Genomic DNA, 13,876 nt, shown 5'->3' on the forward strand with positions numbered 1-13,876 from the left:
AGTGTCGTATGGGTAGGTGCCCACCACACACATGGACACTGACCACAATTACACAGACATCTGAGTTGATTCTGGAGAAATTTTCACGTTTTTTGTTTTTCATTCACAGGCTGTAGACGCGAGGGAGTTGCAGACACGATTGTTTGTTTACACCAAGTGGAATTAAATATCTAAATTCACGAAAACAGAAAAATACTAAAATAATGAGATCTCACACACACACACACACACACACACACATACACATAAATGTCAGCCTTGGGCCTCCCTCTACCGCGGCCCTCAACAGTGACAACCTTATTAGTGAGACGACTGAGGAGGAAGGATTGTGGCATTCATGTCCGTCTGTGGGCTACTGTGGGCTGTGGGCTACTGTGGGCTGTGGGCTACTGTGGGCTGCTGTGGGCTACTATAATCTAAGGATACAGTTGTCGTGGGGTTACTGTAGTGTGGGGTATTCTCAAACGTTAGTACAGCCTGTAATCTCAAACGTTAGTACAGCCTGTAATCTCAAACGTTACAAGCTGATGATATCCATGAAGCCTTGGCGAGTCCAGGCGAGAAGCACATTGATGTAATTGGCTTACAAGAACCTTACACGTCCAGCACCCAGAAGAAAGTTGCACCCAGGATAGCTGGGTTTACAGCATATAATAGTGGAGCAGGAAGTGGCCTGCTCACATATGTAAAGAATGATCTGGTCTGTAAATGGATCAAAACTCACAATGATGAAAGTATTCACTATCAACAATTTACAGTAAAGACAGCAAACAGTCAATTTTCGCTGTATAACATCTATGTTCGGTGTAATGAGCTGCGAGCGGACGTGTTACCAAAGCCATCAGGTAACAATGCTATGCTGTGTATGGGTGACTTTAACTCTCGCCACACTGTCCTCGATGATGTCCAGTGTAACTCTAATGGGAGGGTGTTCGTGAATTACATCAATAATCATAATATCACTGTATACGACACAGACAAAGTGACACATGTGATGGGGGGCAGACTTGATTATGTGATTGAGTATAACCTAGTAGACAGTAATGTCAAGGCTAAGGTCATCTCAGACCACCTAGTCAGTGATCATTATGCAATACTTACTGAATACACTGTTGCTGATGTCAAGTGTGAACCCCATCCTAAGCTCAGAATTAACATCCCAGATAATCTTAAACTGCACTTCAAGGCCTACATCCACAGATGGTATGCTGGATATACACCTGGGTCAGTGGATGAATTTTGCTGTGATCTTGTAAATGTCATTACCACATATTATACCACCTGGGTTAAGTCAAGGAGGAAGGGGGGCAGCACTAAACCACCTCTGTGGACACACGACCCCATCCTCATCAAAGAAGGAGAGAAGGTAGATTAGCTTGCAAACACTTATAAGCAAAATAAAACTAGTGATAACCTCCTGGCATTCCTAAAAGCTAACAAAGCATTTCGTGAACTCAAAGGTCAGGTGAGAAACACCTATTGGGAACAATTCTTACAGGGAATTAATAGAACAACCACTCTAGCAGAAGTGTGGAACAAAATTAGAGCCATTACCAAGTCACCCACCCCAGTGCAACTTCATCACAGCCCTGCAGAATATGCTGACATGTTATTAGACCAATGGTCTAGTGTGTCACAAATCACTTCCCTGTCTCCTGACATACAGCAACATCTTAAAACCTCACACATTAATAGGGGTTTCAATATTGAAATAGCCTGTTGCTCACCAGACCTTACCAACCATTTTCCTATAACGCACCACGAACTAACAACAGCACTAATAAAAGGTGAATCATCCTCCCCTGGTGAGGATGACATAACCTATAACACCCTGAGACTGTTAAATGAGGTCCCTAACCATCCACTGCTTGACCTGTATCAAATGAGCCTCACACAGGGTATTCTGCCTAAGACATGGACTCATGGAAACATAGTACCAATCCCTAAAGCTAACTCTCAAAACTTCAGGCCCATTCCACTCACATCCTGTATGTGTAAAGTCCTTGGAAGAGTTGTTCTCAACCATCTCATGTTTCAAGTCAAAGACAAACTGGCCCCTAACCTGCATGGGTTCATGCCCGGGCATAGCACACAAACATGCTTTGCAGAATATCTTGTTCACTAAAACGATAAGATACAAACAGCCTTCACAGACCTTAAATCAGCCTTTGATGTAGCTAATAGAGACATTATAATTGAACAACTAGTCAATTTTGGCATCCAAGGTAACCTCCTGACATGGATAAAGGGTTATCTGTCCAACAGGTATGCCAGTCTTCTGTTTAGGGGAGTCAAAAGTGCCAGAATGAGAGCAGTTGAGCTTGGCATACCTCAGGGAGGAGTGTTAAGTCCTATGCTCTTTAATATACTGATGCACAAGCTTATTGCTGACATTCCAGTTCAACCAAACGAGGCTGTAATATGCTATGCTGATGATATCTGCATTATGACAGAGACCAAGCTCAGGCTCCAAGCCTTATTGAATGTATTTGCTCAGAGGACTGTGGAATGTGGTCTCATAATATCTGTTGACAAGACAAGGGTTCTCAATCCTCGTCCTGCTCACCCTCTGCCTCTTGACTATAACATTAACAGCATGCCCTTGGAACTATGTAGCTCTTATAAATATCTTGCAATTAATGTGAATGATACAAACTTCGTCGGCAACCTTCGTGCCAAACTAATGCAGTGCATTAAACCCCTCAGAACCCTTGTTGGCAAGGGCTATGGAATTAACATCACTTATGCTCGTACTTTCTATCTTCACTTCATTCGTTCTGTAGTTGACTATCATGCTCTCCATCTTGTGACTATTCCGCCTAAAATCAACCAGAATTGTAAACATGAGGAAAGAGCTCGGGCTGCCCTCCGTATCTGAGAGGATAGCTCTACTTAATACCATGTTTTGTGTCAAAGTTTTGAAGAACAATGGTCCCCAAACTACAGCTCAATCTGAGTTGATGTTCTATCTAAGTAATCCCGACTATCTCGCTAACCCTTCACAAAAGACTCTCTTTGGGGCGTGGCTTCATAAAAGTGTTGCAGATCTCTTGAAACTGAATGTCCCGATAACCCCAGACGAACCCATTAATGCCATTCCTCCTTGGCTGGATATATCAGTTCCTATTAATTACACTCCTGTTGGTAGTAAGCAAATGTTAAACACCGATGCGGTGAGATGCATTACACTTGAAACTATTAACAGACACATAGAGAGTATTAAATCAAGTGAATGTTATGCTTTTACTGATGGTTCTGTGCAGACAAACACAGGTAGAACAGGCTGTGCATTTGTTATACATAAGGAAAAGGAGATGATAGTGTCAAACAAGCAAAGGCTGAACAACTGGGCCAGCACAACACAAACTAAACTAATGGGAATCTATTTAGCTACAGACTACCTTAAAGAAAATGGAGGTGGGGTGATATTCTGTGACTCCCAAAGTGCTTTGAAATCAATGAACAGCCAGTCAGGTTCTATGTCTAAAGTTGTCTGTGATATTAAAAGAAATGTGATAACTGCTAATGAGAACAACATTCGTATTGAATTTGTGTGGATTCCATCCCGTGTTGGAATTAGGTATCATGACTGTGCTGATAGACTCACGAATAAGGCATGTAAGAAAGAAAATGTTGACTGTGACCTTAGCCTGTCCAATGCTGTACTTAAAAACATTCAAGTCAAAATCATGAACTCTGATCTAGAAGAACTGAGAAATGCAGAGAGACCTGGCAGTTGTAGCATTAGTAAATATGAAAAAAAATTGTGACAAGAGGTACTGGTATGGCCAGCTTAAGGACAAAACTAGACAATGTGATATAGTTGTGGCCAGAATTAGGCTAGGATACAGACACATCTGGCAAGTTAGTAACGCTGTACCCATACCGGAACACTCAGCATGTAAACTTTGTGATAAACCTTTAAAGCATACACTTGAACACTATATTATTGAATGTGACACTGTCAAAGACTTCAGGCAACCTGGCTTATTGTATCATGAACTTTGTAATTATTACATTGAATCTGCAGTGCTTGAGGACATTCTTGCTGTTTATCCAAAATTTGCTGCTAGCCCACACTGATTAGTCTTCAATTAGAATACGACTTCTAATGTATATGAACCTCTGTCCTGCGTGGCAGTGAAGAGTGACGTCACCCACATGACTCTGACCTATATATACTGCTAATGAATATGATGCATTTCTTTGTGTACGAACCTCTGTCCTGCGTGGCAGTGAGAAGTGATACTACCCTCAGTGTCAAGACCTGACTGAATTACTTCAGAATAGGCAAACTGTACTCCAAGCTTTGCCAATAAATTTGTTAACCGGAAAAAAGAGGTCGGGGGGGGGGGGTAGCTGAGCGACCACCAACCTGTGGCTCCAGTGATCTCTTACTCACATTTCTCACTGTCTCCATCTCTATATTTTTCTCTGTTCTTTCTCATTTTCCTCTCTCTCTCTCTCTCTCTCTCTCTCTCTCTCTCTCTCTCTCTCTCTCTCTCTTTCTCTCTCCACCCCATCCAGTGTCTTTCTCCATTTACTTGCCCCATACTCTCCTTCATGCATCTCAGTGTCTTTCTATTTATCTACCTCTCGCTCATTCTCTCTCTTCACGCATCTCTATTTATCTACCTCTTTCCCACTCTGTCTCTAGCTTTTCATCTCCATCAACTCTCTCTCTCATGTCTGTCTGTCTGTCTGTTTCTCTCTGTCTGTCTCTTGTTTTCTCTGTCTGTGTCTGTATCTCTCTCACTAATGACGTAAAGTTTTAATAATATACAATGCTCCCCTAAATTTTCTTCTTTTAAACTGAGGAGTATTATCCGCCCGTTTTTATATTTCAAAGATTCTCCTGTCGTCTACCACAATGACTCAAAAATACCCCGGAATATAAACTAATTCACAAAGTTTAGCATAATAGAGCACAAGAAAAACAAATGAGCATCACTTACATGACAAGAAAAACAAAGGAGCATTACTTGTGTTGATGGTCGCCTAACAAACTTCTGAAGCGGGTTTATCCTTGTGAGTCTGATGAGCTTTGGTTTTTATAAGTCCCTCGACGACCGTGAGGGCGACTGATACACCAAAATACGTATTCTTGGACATTTCTATACTAAAAAAAATCACTGATAAAACTATTTTCATTTATTTATATAATTGATGGATTACTGGAAAATCGTGTTCATTGTATCTTCAATTAATAAAAATTAATACTTGCTCTATCAACTTCGCCTTTCCCTCTATAATATAAACAACCCATAATGCAACACAATTTAAGTCAACAATTCCATTATTCATATTCTATATATACATTTCTATTTCCTTTATGAACTATATTTACTCTTTTACCAATATGACGTTTAATGTAGCAAGAGTTAATGGATGGTAAAGTGTTTGGACTATTAATGGAGCACTAATAAAGAAAATATTCACCTGACGCCATTAACTACATGACGTCACACTGCTGCCTCCACCATTATGCAAATGTGTTTTAATTATACTGAATATAACACGACTTGTAATGACTTTATTTTCCTCTCTCTCTCTCTCTCTCTCTCTCTCTCTCTCTCTCTCTCTCTCTCTCTCTCTCTTTTCTCTGTCTTTTCGTTCTGTTTTCTTTCTCCATTTCTCTCTTTTTCTATCTCTGTCTTTCTCTCCCTCTCTCTTTGTCTATAACGAACACTATAATTCACTCTTTAACGAACACTTAATATAATTCTCTCTCTTTCTTTAACGAACACTAATATAATTCACTCTACAACGAACACTTAATATAATTCTCTCTCTTTCTTTAATGAGCAACAAAGCTTCAGTCTACACTATAACAATATTGACAGTTAACAAAACTTCCTGAACCTGAAATAATACTGTAATCTTATTTTCTGAAGTTCATGCCAATACTATTTGATTCAAGTGCTGTTTTTGTTGTACATAAACGACATAGTCCACGCCAGCACACTCATAAAATACAACTTATTTGTACACGATATTAATCTCTATGACAGCAACTCAGACCTCCATTCCTTGATGAGAACTATGAACACTGAATTGACTAAACTCAGGGCCTGGGTAATACGTAATAAGCCCAATACATGATCTTTCACAGAAGGAAAACTTACCCCAAGACTTGGACCCCTGTACCTTGGTAATACAGTCCTCAAACGCGAACAAAATACTAAATTCCTCTGAGTTATTGTAGATGAGAAACTTAACTGGAGAAACCACATACAAGCCATTCACAGTAAAGTCAATAAACTGTGCGGTATCATGTATCACACTCGACAGTCAATCACACTCGACCAGTCACTCACTCTCACAGCAATGAAAGAAATTTATCATGATCTTGTTTACCAACACCTGATACACTGCCACACACTATGGGGGCCTCTGGCTCTTCAAAAACACAATCTCTGGTTACTGCACAAAAGAGAGTTGTAAGGACAATGACCTACTTGAAAAAAATAAATCACACAAACGAAAAATTTGCTATATTGAAATTTTTTAAATTCGAAGGAAGATATTAACACCTACTGCTGTGCCCTCTTTGTTCACAAATCTATCAATCACTTGCTTGACAATAATTATTTCCAGTTCCGGAATAATCAGAGATACAACTTAAGGCACCCAGAGCTACTAAGACCACCCCCCTCCCCCTATGTGCTCCTCTCAGTCCCAGACCTCCATAATATCAGGGTGTGAAGGTGTGGAACAACTTACCCCCACCCATCCGATCAAAGACTACGCTCCTTTCCTTTAAATCATCTCTTAAAAAATATCTATTGTCGAAGTATTAATATTTTATGTAGCACCCACTATATTTACAGTACCTGTTTTTATTGTACCATCAAAACTGTTTTATCGGAAATTATCATGTAAATAGATAAGAAATTACCATTGCAATAAATATAAATGCCAACTAGACATAATCCTGACAGCTCTGTCCTCTTGTTCAACCTTAATACTGTACAACCCATGTTGTACTGCTCCCCCATTATACTTATGTTTTTCAATTCCACTGTAATTTTTGTATATACTTATAATATAAATAAAAATTAACTACAGAAAAAATACATAAATAAATAAAATAAATAAATATTGAAGTGATAACCGTGGTAACATTATGAGATGTTCTTATTACCACCATGCTATTGTACTATTCCAGATGATACTAAATGTTACATAATACTTCCTTGAGATAAATGTATAGTATATATCAGGTGCCTCAAAGAGAGCTCAGGTTCTCAACTGGCTCAGCCATGTTAATATTGTTATCATTATCCACTCTGTATCTGTGTTCTTCTGACTAAATAAACTGTTGCAATTCAATTAAAAAAAACAGTACCGGGACGCCTACAGTTGTAATAACTGTACTAAACTGTAATATACTTCTCAGGTTTGGAGTGAGGGAGGGCTTGTGGAGGCTTGGAGTACATTGGAGGAAGTTTGTGAGTATTTGAGGTTATGGAGTAAAGGTGGAGTGATGACAGCCGAGGAGTTAGTTTACTGAGCTGGAGTTGTTATGTAGGTCTCTCTCTCTCTCTCTCCACCACAGAACACCACTCCTATGATGCTTTAATATTTAAACCAGTGATTTTTCATAGATTATGTCAGAGATGTGTGTGTGTGTGTGTGTGTGTGTGTGTGTGTGTGTGTGTGTGTGTGTGTGTGTGTGTGTGTGTGTGTGTGTGTGTTTGTGTGTGGCAAACAATGTGTGTGTGTGTGTGAGTTCAGGTTGGCATGACAGAACCTTTATACAAACACACTATAATGTGTTACTAAGTTATATCATTCATAACTATAACTGATCAAGTAAATGAATAATAATAATAATAATAATAACAATAATAATAATAATAATATAATGTGTATTAATACCAATAATAATAATAATAATAATAATATTAATAATAATAATATGTATTAGCATAGTAATAATAATAATAATGTAATAATATGTGTAACAATAATGTGTGTGTGTGTGTGTGTGTGTGTGTGTATAATAATAATAACAATAATAATAATAATAACAATAAAATAATAATAATAATAATAATAAATAATAATAATAATAATAATAATAATAATAATAATAATAATAATAATAACAATAACAATAAGAAGAAGAAGAAGAACGAGTCGATCAGTGGTGAAGAGGATAAAGGTATCTCCTCGAAGCACCACACACAACCCAACATAAAGGAACTACAGATGACTCACCACATTACCCAGGTAGTGCCTCAAGAACAACACGCATACACGCAAGGAATGCCAGAGTGCCAGGCCCGCCACCACCAAAACAATGGAGGGAAGGAGGGAGGGTGACTAGTGCCCCTATCCTGAGAGCGGACGTGACCATTGATGCCGTCAGCACAGCCCACTGCTCTCTCTCTCTCTCTCTCTCTCCCTCTCTCTCTCTCTCTCAGTAGGAGCTAAAGTTATCCGTCTGACGCATGAGGGTCACTGAGAGAGAGAATAAATGCTTCGTATCAAATATGAACCACTTCAACAAAGCTTAAAAGCTCAACAACACAGCAGGAGGAATGTTGTGCAGTAGACTCCAGGACCGACTAACTCTCTGTGCTCACCATCACACAACACCGACCCCCTGAATTGGGTAAACAGAAGCAGTTTAAGTGGTTAAGTGGCCAGAAAGTGTTTGTGTGGTGCTGTGAGTGTGTTGAGAGGGGCTGTGAGGGAGTGTGTTGTGTGGTGCTGTGAGGGAGTGTGTTGTGTGGTGCTGTGAGGGAGTGTGTTGTGTGTGGTGCTATAAGGGAGTGTGTTGTGTGGTGCTGTGAGGGAGTGTGTTGTGTGGTGCTGTGAGGGAGTGTGTTGTGTGGTGCTGTGAGGGAGTGTGTTGTGTGGTGCTATGAGGGAGTGTGTTGTGTGGTGCTGTGAGGGGTGTGTTGTGGTGCTGTGAGTGGGTGTTGTGTGGTGCTGTGAGTGAGTGTGTTGTGTGGTGCTATGAGGGTGTGTTGTGTGGTGCTATGAGAGTGTGTTGTGTGGTGCTATGAGAGTGTGTTGTGTGGTGCTATGGTGGAGTGTGTTGTGTGGTGCTGTGAGGAGTGTGTGTGGTGCTGTGAGGAGTGTGTTGTGTGTGGTGCTGTGAGGAGTGTTTGTGTGGTGCTGTGAGTGTGTTGAGAGGGGCTGTGAGGGAGTGTGTTGTGTGGTGCTGTGAGGGAGTGTGTTGTGTGGTGCTGTGAGGGAGTGTGTTGTGTGTGGTGCTATAAGGGAGTGTGTTGTGTGGTGCTGTGAGGGAGTGTGTTGTGTGGTGCTGTGAGGGAGTGTGTTGTGTTGGTGCTATGAGTGCAGTGTGTGTGTGTGGTGCTGTGAGGAGTGTGTTGTGTGGTGCTGTGAGGGTGTGTGTGTGTGTGCTATGGTGAGTGTGTGTGTGGTGCTGTGAGGGAGTGTGTTGTGTGGTGCTATGAGTGAGTGTGTTGTGGTGCTGTTTGTGGTGCTGTGAGTGTGCTATGAGTGGTGTGTGTTGTGTGGTGCTGAGGGAGTGTGTGTGGTGAGGGAGTGTGTTGTGTGTTGTGTGGTGCTGTGAGGAGTGTGTTGTGTGTGGTGCTGTGAGGAGTGTGTTGTGTGGTGAGAGTGTGTGTGTGGTGCTGTGAGGGAGTGTGTGTGGTGCTGTGTGGTGTGTGGTGAGTGAGGTGAGTGTGTTGTGTGGTGCTGTGAGGGAGTGTGTTGTGTGTGTGTGAGGAGTGGTGCTGTGGTGCTGTGAGGGAGTGTGTTGTGTGTTGTGGTGCTGTGAGAGTGTGTTGTGTGGTGCTGTGAGTGAGTGTGTGGTGCTGTGTGTGTGTGGTGAGTGTGTTGTGTGGTGCTGTGAGTGTGTGTTGTGTGTGGTGCTGTGTGGTGCTGTGTGTTGTGTGGTGCTGTGAGTGAGTGAGTGTGGTGCTAGTGTGTTGTGTGGTGAGGGGAGTGTTTGTGTGGTGCTGTGTTGTGTGGTGTGTGAGGTGTGTTGTGTGGTGCGGTGAGGGAGTGTGTTGTGTGGTGCTGTGAGGGTGTGTTGTGTGTGGTGCTAGTGTGAGTGTGTTGTGTGGTGCTGTGAGGGAGTGTGTTGTGTGGTGCTATGAGGGAGTGTGTGTGTGTGTGGTGTTGTGAGGAGTGTGTGTGTGTGGTGTGGTGCTATGTTGGTGGTGCTATGAGGGAGTGTGCTGTGGTGAGTGAGTGTGTTGTGTGGTGCTGTGAGGGAGTGTTGTGTGGTGCTGTGATGGAGTGTGTTGTGTGGTGCTGTGAGTGAGTGTGTTGTGTGTGGTGCTGTGGAGGAGTGTGTGTGGTGCTGAGTGTGTGTTGTGTGGTGCTATGAGGTGTGTTGTGTGGTGCTGTGAGGGGAGTGTGTTGTGTGGTGCTGTGTGAGGGGAGTGTTGTGTGGTGCTGTGAGGAGCTGTGTTGTGTGTGTGTGTGGTGAGTGTGTGTTGTATGGTGCTGTTGTGTGTGGTGCTATGAGGGAGTGTGGAGGAGTGTGTTGTGTGCTGAGGAGTGTGTTGTGTGGTGCTGTGAGGAGTGTGTGTGTGGTGCTGTGGTGAGTGTGTTGTGTGGTGAGGGAGTGTGTTGTGTGGTGTGTTGTGTGGTGCTGTGTGTGTGGTGCTGTGGAGGGAGTGTGTTGTGTGGTGCTGAGTGTGTTGTGTGGTGTGTTGTGTGGTGCTGTGAGGAGTGTGTTGTGTGGTGCTGTGATGGAGTGTGTTGTGTGGTGCTGTGAGTGAGTGTGTTGTGTGTGGTGTGTGTTGTGTGGTGCTGTGTGAGTGTGGGTGTGGTGTGAGGGGATGTGTGGTGTGTGTGTGTGCTAGTGTGTTGTGTGGTGCTGTGGTGTGTGTGTTGTGTGGTGCTAGTGTGTGTGTGTGTGAGGGAGTTGTGTGGTGCTGTGAGGGAGTGTTGTGTGTGGTGCTATGAGGGAGTGTAGTGTTGTGTGTGGTGCTATGAGGAGTGTGTTGTGTGGTGCTATGAGGGAGTGTGTGTGTGTGGTGCTGTGAGGGAGTGTGTTGTGTGGTGCTGTGAGGGAGTGTGTTGTGTGGTGCTGTGAGTGTGTGTTGTGAGGAGTGTGTTGTGTGTGGTGCTATGAGGGAGTGTGTGGTGCTATGAGTGTGTTGTGTGGTGCTATGAGGGTGTGTTGTGTTTGTGTGGTGCTGTGAGGGAGTGTGTTGTGTGCTGTGCTGTGATGGAGTGTGTTGTGTGGTGCTGTGAGGGAGTGTGTTGTGTGGTGCTGTGAGGGAGTGTGTTGTGTGGTGCTGTGAGGGAGTGTGTTGTGTGGTGCTGTGAGGGAGTGTGTTGTGTGGTGCTGTGAGGGAGTGTGTTGTCTGTGAAACACACAGCACAACATTACTACTACTTTGCTGTCACTCGGAAACAAGTATGAATATCAACCAGCTATGATACAATGATATGAGTTATTAGGGATGTCACCTAGGTTGGTGAGTTATGAGGTGACTGAAAAGGTCGATACGGGACCAGCAATGCCATCTATAGGTATAGCACGTGTGGAGGGCTACACTAGTGCGGGAGAGCCAGCGGCAGCGTCTTTCCGGCGTTGGCGCTTGTCTGCCTTGGTAAGCAGTCGGGCTAAATCGAAAGTATAGACACCTTCTTGTGTGGTGCTCCTCCAAGCGTTGCGGTGTGGAGTAATCGTCTCCCAGGTGAGGGGGTCGATTTGGCACTTTTTCAGGTTTGTCTTAAGACTATCCTTATACCTCTTCAGTTGCCCGCCGGCGTTACGTTTACTATTCGTTAAGTGACTGTAAAGTAGCTGCTTTGGCAGTCTACTGTCGTCTATGCGGATAACATGGCCAGTCCATAGTAGTTGTTCATGGATAATGGTAGCCTCGATGCTCCTACAGTTGGTGTCAGCAAGAATACTGGCATTTGTTCTTTGGTCTTCCCAGCGAACTCGGAGGATGGAACGTAGACTACGTTGGTGAAAGTTTTCAAGTGCCTTGAGGTACCTCCTGTTTGTGACCCATATCTCGATGCCATATAGTAGGGTGGGGAGGACCACTGCTCGATATACGTGCAGCTTTGTAGATAATTTCAGTTCCCTATAGCTGAAGACACAAGTACGGAGTCTGCCAAAGGATTGAGATGCACATCTGATCCGATGTTGAATCTCTTCATCGATGTCCGCGGTGGTGGACAGGTGGGAGCCGAGATAGTGGGTAGTACCATTAAGCTGGATGGATGGTGGTGTGGCCGAACCAGGGGCAGGCTGAAAGAGGATCTGAGTCTTAATTAAAATTCACCTCAAGTCCGAAGTGTGCATATGCATCGCATCTGCGTAGGTGTTCAGGATCTCTTGTACATCGTGTTTAGTGAGAGCGACGACGGTGACGTCGTCTGCATACTGAAGTTCAGTAATAGAAGTTGCGGACACCTGTGTTCCTACCTGGAGTCGTCTTATGTTGAAAAGACCCCCTTCACCCGGTACTGGATGTGCACCACGCCGGCTAAATTGGCATTGGCACGAGTAAGGAAGGCAGCCAAGAAGATGGAAAAGAGAGTTGGTGCCAGTACACACCCTTGTTTAACCCCTGTTTGGATGGGGAAAAACTCTGACTGGGTACCACTGTGCAGGACACTGCCGTTCATGCCATCGTGGAGTTGCCTCACAATGGCGATGAATTTTGGTGGGCAGCCAAAACGGCTGAGGGTCCACCAGAGGGCTTCCCTGTTTACCGCGTTGAAAGCCTTGGTTAGGTCGATGAAGGACATGCCACTGTACCTCCATTATGCCACTATCTCCATTATGCCACTGTACCTCCATTATGCCACTGTATCTCCATCATGCCACTGTACTTCTATCATGCCACTGTACCTCTATTATGCCACTGTACCTCCATTATGCCACTGTATCTCCAACATGCCACTGTACCTCTATCATGCCACTGTACCTCCATCATGCCACATATTAACCCTGCCCATAATGGGAAGGACAAACAGACATACAAAATCCTCTGCTATACACCTCACTCTACCCGGGGTGGCGGTGGTAAGGAGAATAAGTGTTACCATGATATACTCCCCCACCCCAGGTTAGGTTAGGACTTATAGCCAATACAGTTTATCAGCAAGATGGTTCACCTTGCCACTTTGCTCGTAGTGTTCGACAGTTTTTAAACTAAGTTTTCCCGGATAGATGGATCGGAAGAGGTGAGGCAATCGCTTGGCCATGGCCAGCTCACTCACCGGATTTGTCCCAATTGGACTTTTTCCTACAGAGTCATGTTAAAACTGCAGTTTACTCATCAAAACCTCGTTCTTTAGACGATCTTCGTGCCATGATAAATGATGTGACCAATGTCATAACTGAAACACAACTGCAGAACGTTTTGGTTAAACTTCAAAATCGTACAATAATTTGTATCCGTAATGATATGTTGACACTTGGCAATACTAAGATTAATGAAGGTAACACTTGAATAAATTATTGTATCTCTCTAATGTATTTTACAGATTGCATTTACCTCCTACTGAACCAAAGTTATTAGTATTTTAAACTGCACCACCACCTTACCAGCCCAAGTACACACTCTATCTCTCTCTTATTCCCATTTCTCCTCTATTCTCCCTTCCATAGCTTTCTCTTGCCACCTTTATCTCTCTTTCATTTTCATTCCTCCTCTTCCCTTCCTCCCTACACCTCTACCTCATCACTCGACCCATTCCCTCCCTCCGCCCTCATCTCTCACCCTTACCTTCTATCTCCCTTCATCTCTCTTATGTATCGTTTCTAATCAACACCTCTAATCTCCCTTCAAAGTTGGATTTTCATCTCCCTCTAATTCCTCCTCTCTTCTGCTTCTTAATTCTCTGGTTTATCATGACTTCCTACGATTCCTCTATTTTATATTTCCCTTTCTATCTTCGCTTTCTTCTCGTATGT

At 43.2% G+C, this 13,876-nt stretch overlaps 1 protein-coding gene across 1 annotated transcript in view; it reads right to left on the reverse strand.

Moving 5' to 3' along the window:
- The window catches only part of LOC121858947 (fasciclin-1-like), a 109,546-nt gene extending 101,301 nt beyond the window's left edge, over positions 1 to 8,245 (reverse strand). The window contains exon 1 of the mRNA XM_042355602.1: positions 8,224 to 8,245. The gene's annotated coding sequence lies outside the window, so the exon portion shown is untranslated. The remainder of the gene's footprint in view (positions 1 to 8,223) is intronic.
- Between the last annotated feature and the right edge of the window lie 5,631 nt (positions 8,246 to 13,876).

The sequence above is a fragment of the Homarus americanus genome, unplaced genomic scaffold, assembly GCF_018991925.1.
Source record: "Homarus americanus isolate GMGI-L3 unplaced genomic scaffold, GMGI_Hamer_2.0 scaffold8226, whole genome shotgun sequence".
Taxonomy (NCBI): domain Eukaryota; kingdom Metazoa; phylum Arthropoda; class Malacostraca; order Decapoda; family Nephropidae; genus Homarus; species Homarus americanus.